Source organism: Cebus imitator, unplaced genomic scaffold, assembly GCF_001604975.1.
Source record: "Cebus imitator isolate Cc_AM_T3 unplaced genomic scaffold, Cebus_imitator-1.0 Scaffold162, whole genome shotgun sequence".
NCBI lineage: Eukaryota > Metazoa > Chordata > Mammalia > Primates > Cebidae > Cebus > Cebus imitator.
This window is the reverse complement of record NW_016107477.1, coordinates 2010370-2015868: the sequence shown is the minus strand read 5'-3', so window position 1 is coordinate 2015868 and position 5499 is coordinate 2010370.

Below are 5499 nucleotides of genomic sequence, written 5' to 3'. Positions count from 1 at the left end.
ATAAAGTCCCACTCTATTGCCCAGGCTGGAGTGCAGTGGCACAATCTCATCTCACTGCAAACTCCACCTCCCAGGTTCAAGCGATTCTTCTGCCTCAGCCTCCCGAGTAGATCGGACTGCAGGCACGCACCACCACATCCAGCTAATTTTTGTATTTTTAGTAGAGACGGGGTTTTGCCATATTGGCTAGGCTGGTCACGATCTCCTCACCTCGTGATCCACCCACCTTGGCCTCCCAAAGTGCTGAGATTACAGGCGTGAGCCACTGCACCCAACCAAAGGGTCCTTTCTTAATACAGCATCTCCATAGACAGATCCTGAAGCAAAGATCAAAATGCTGATGCTTTATGCTTTATTTGAGATATGCAAATAAATCCATAGCAACAAAGAGGAAAATGAAGAGTGAAGGAGGAGAGATGGGGAGAAACCTAGACTGATGTGTGACTGCCTGGTGCTGCTTCACCGGGAAGAAACCCAGCACGGGCTTGGCAGGCATGTCTGCACCCTGGACTTGTCCACATGGGCTGCTAGGAGAAACTGGGCCTGGCAGAGGTGCAGAGTAGAGAGAAACAGGGGGAGAGCCTCAGTCTGGCTCTCTCCCTCTTCTATTGGCCAAAATTCATCCCATGGGGAGTAAACTGCTCCCCACTTCTGGGTTTCATCATCTATCCCATTCAGCTGCTACTTATGTTGCCAGATTATACACAGTGTGGCGTGGGGTTTCACCTAAGTCCAGAAGTGTGGGGAGGAGGAGAAACTCCACCAACAGCCAGGAAGAAACCAGACAGAAGAGCCCAACAGCCCAGGGTGGGGGCCCGTCAGGTTTGCCTCCCATACAGCCTGCCTGTAGCTCTGCCCCATCCAAACATTTCCAGTGTTGTCTCTATGCCCCTGCCAAAGTGATTCCCTACAACTTTTTCTGTTTTGCTGTGCCTTTAAAAACTAGACTTATCCTGCAATGACTGCTGGCATCTCACCCACTTCGTGGAGCTCTTCCCTCCCCTCCACCTGTGGAAGACAGGTGCCATCTTGCTCGCTGGCCAGCAGCATCCTCCTCCCTCAGCACTCCCTTCTCTGTCTGGGAGAGGATTCCCCATGGGTGAAACTTTGTTTTCCTCTTTCTCACTCCCAGCTCCTACTGTGGAAGAAGAGAAGGTCAAGGCTTCTCCACCACCCACCTGGGGCACACAATATAAGCTCAGCCAATCAGTTACTGGTTCTCCAGGCTTTGAGCCTTGAGCTGGTGAAACAAAGATGCAGTGAACATTTGAAGGTCAGACAGCTCCGGGTGCTGCAGTCTGCTTCAGCTAGACTGTTTTTGGTGGGTGACCTTGGCCGTGGATTCTGATGCATCGCATCTGTGACTCTCTTAGTTCCTGTTTTCCAAGCCCCGCTCTCCAAGTTCCCGTGGATTCTGTGATCCCCGTTCTCCCTGCTGTGCTATCCCTCTGATTGACTTGCCTTTGTTTAAGGTGGCCAGAGGCAGCTTTTGTTGTGTGTGACTCAGAACTGTTTATACTTAGCAAGTTACATTACTTTCTGCCACCTTGGGACCTTTATACCATTTGGAACTTGGCATATGAAACATGCTTAGCGTAATGCCTGGAACATGGCAAACATACAACTGCGACCAAACTATATTATTGTCAAAATCAACAAATATTTGTCAAGTCTCAGACACTGCAGGGGAGTGGAAAAACAAAATAAACTGAGAAGAAGCATGGGTTTCTTATTTAATAGGAAAAACATGTCTATAAAATCAACAACAGTTGCAGCAGAGATTGCATTACAGAGCACTTCGGGGCCACAAGGAAGCAAGTGGTTGGTGAGTCCTGGAACAATCATAGAAGGCTTCCTGGGGGAGGAGATGTTTGACTTGGGTCCTGAAGAAAGACCAGGAGTTTAAAAGTGGGGAAAGGTGAGGCTGGGCATTAAGGATAGTGGGAAATGCAGCTGAGCTCTAAATGGATGGGGGACTGCTCAGTGGGAGAGTGAAGAGTTTAGGGTAGGGAGTGTGATTGCCTGGCAATTCTAAAGGCCCCTTAGTGACCATGGGAAGGAATTGAAATGAGATGGGCTGGCATGATTCTCTAGCCACCTGCAGTGGCCATGGTGCAGTCTGTCATCTGCCATATTCTACTTAAATCTCCAAGTCCACCATGGTGAAAGTGGAGGTGGAGATTTAAGCAGAATAAGTGACAATGGGTGTAAAGTACGATTTGAAGATTCAATACATAGTAACTGTTGTTATTATCACTGTCATTAGAGGTAGTAACTGCTGTGACGAGCACATTTTTTTTTTTTTTTTTTGAGACAGTCTTGCTTTGTGGCTCAGGCTGGGATGCAGTGGTGCAATCTCGGCTCGCTACAACTTCTGTCTCCCAGGTTCAAGCAATTCTCATGCCTCAGCCCCCTAGGAAGCTGGGACTAGTGGTGCCTACCACCACGAGTGACTAATTTTTTGTATTTTAGTAGAGACGGGATTTCACCATGTTGTCCAGGGTGGCCTCAAACTCCTGAGCTCAGGCAATCTGCCTACCTAGGCCTCCCAAAGTGTTAGGATTACAGGCGTGAGCCACTGTGCCCAGCTAGTGACTACTACTTCTAGCAAAAGATGCAGTTAAACTCATTTTACAGAGGAAGGAAACTGAGCCTCAGAAAAGGTAATTGACCTGTTGAATGGTCAAATAGCTGACAATTTCTAGAGCCACAATTTAATTTCAGTCTTCTGACCTTCGCATATCCAAGGTATTGCTTCTCAAGATTAAACGAGATCCTGTAAAATGCTTTTTGATAAAAGAATATTGCCTTTTCAGGCAACTGATCCTATTAACTAGTAACATCTTCTTCCTAAAATTTGAATGTTGTCCTTGCCACTAAGCCAATGCCAGGTTTACGGGTTATGTAACTCAAATTTGGCTTCTTGATGACAGGTCTGGAGGTACGTCATAAAATGACACAAGTGGGGATTGTGAGACAAGCATGAATAGAAGAAGCTCTTGGAGAAATGAAAGTTAGAATATTGTAGAATATTTGTCTCCATTGGGAATGAACATTAGGAGAACTTAGTTAAAAGCTGAAGGAAGCTCCAATGATAGTGAGCAGTGTGATGCAAATGTCACAATGACAAGGATCTTTATAAACATGTATTTCTGACTTTCTAGATAATTGGTGTCCAGCTCTAAATTTCTTATTTGCTGCTACTGTTGCAAACTTTGCTTTCGATGTCTGACTTTCCTGTTGAAAGGCTGCATTGTTACGGATGCCCAGCAGGCAGAGGTGTCCTGCAGAGTCCCAGGGACAAATGCTGTCTACATGTCCGTATGAACAGCTGTCTTCTGGACCCCTCCAATTTGGCTTCCTCTTCCTCTATAAAAGAAAAACACGCCCACCAAGTTCCCTAAGGATCTATTCCCTGCCAAAACAATTTTTTTAAGTCTTTTTAGTTTTTGATATAGCTGGTTGCTATTTTACTGTAACCTCCATCCACTCCTTGGCTTTAGGGAGCTGCCCTTTCCTAGCTTGCATCTCCCCTCTGGGTCTCTAGTGCTTCTTGCTAAATAAGTAGACAGATAATTGTTCATCTCTTTGCATATGTCCAACTGCCTTTTGTAACCATGCGTTGAAAAGCTGCCCGCCTCCATTACAGCCTCACATAATCGTCTTACGGCAGTTGTCCAACACTCTTCCTCACCCAAGGTGATGAAGATGATATCCTAGAAGAAACTAATTATTGACTGTTTACTTGATGCCAGGAGCTATGCTAACAATGCTGTGTTCGTTATGCCATTCAATTCTCACCTTTTGATATACATCTTATTTTTATCCCCATTTTATAGTAAAATGGGGATATTTTATAGCAAATTGAGTAAACTGAAGACAAGAAAGTTAAAATAATTTTCCACAAATTACCCAGTCAAGTAAATGTGGCAGCTGGTATTTGGTCCCAGGCAGTCTGATTCCGGTATTTTTTTTAACCACTGCTTTTTCTCGTGAAAAATCTTTGTTAAATCTTATTTAAGTGCATTTTTTAGATTATGCTCTGGAAATCAGCTATATAAATGTAAAATACTATAAGCCCCTTGAGATGCAATTAAATGTCAAAAATCAAACGCTGTCTGGTGCTGTGGCACATCCTGTAGTCTCAGCTGCACTACAGGCTGGGGCAGGAGAATTTCTTGAGGTCAAGAGTTCTGGCCTGGAGTATGCTATGTCAATCAGGTGTCCACACTGGGTTCCACAGCAGTATGGTGATCTCCCAGGAGTGGGGGACAACCAGGTTGCCTCAGGAGGGGTGAACTGGCAAAGGCAAGAAACGGAGAAGGTCAAAACTTCCGTGCTGATCAATAGTGGGACTGTACTGTGAATAGCCGCTGCACTCCCTTTTGGGCAATGTAGCAAGACCTCAACTTTTTTTTTTTTTTGGACACTCTGTTGCCCAGGCTGGAGTGTAATAGCATGATTTCAGCTCATTGCAACGTCCACCTCCTGAGTTCAAGCAATTCTCCTGCCTTAGCCTCCCAAGTAGCTGGGACTACAGGCACACACCACCACGCCCAGCTAATTTTTGAATTTTTTTTTTTTTGAGACTTAGTCTCACTCTTGTCACCCTAGCTAGAGTGCAGTGGTGTGATCTTGGCTCACTGCAACTTTTACCTCCCTGGTTCAAGCTATTCTCCTACCTCAGCCTCCTGAGTAGCTGGTGTTACAGGTGCCCGCCACCATGCCCAGCTAAGTTTTATACTTTTGAGTAGAGATGGGGTTTTACTGTGTTGGCCAGGCTGGTCTTGAACGTCTGACCTCAGGTGATCCGCCCTCCTTGGCCTCCCAAAGTGCTGGGATTACAGGCATGAGCTACTGATCCTGCCCTAATTTTTGTATTTTTAGTAGAGTCAGGGATTCACCATGCTGGCCAGGCTGACCTCAGGTGATCCTCCCACCTTGGCTTCCCATAGTGCTGGGATTATAAGCCTGAACCAACAGGTCGGGCCAGCCTCATCTCTTTACTAAAAGAAAAAAAGAGGCCGGGCAGGGTGGCTCACGCCTGTAATCCAAGCACTCTGGAGGCCAAGGAGGGTGGATCACCTGAGGTCGGGAGTTCAAGACCAGCCTGACCAACGTGGTGAAACCCCGTCTTAAAAAAAAAAAAAGAGTTTGAAGTAAAAAATAAAAAAAGAAAGCAGATGCTATCTGACATTCTCTATGGTCCTTAATGGCAGGTAGCTATATTAACATAAAAAGGTGCATTAGTACCCAATTTCAAGTGACAGAAAGCCAACTCAAAGTAGTGAAAGAGGAAAGTTTAATGGTGTGTGGATATAAGGAAGAATTGAAAAAACAAGATGGTGCTGAGGCTCAGATAATCCCCGCCTTAAATAAAAGTCTAAGATGGTGATGGTGATTTGTCAAGCCACAGAAGGAAGTAGCCAGAGTCAGAGGCGTGTCCTAGAGATAAGGTCACCTTGTGCAAATTGGATATTCTTCTTCTTCTTCTAGAGA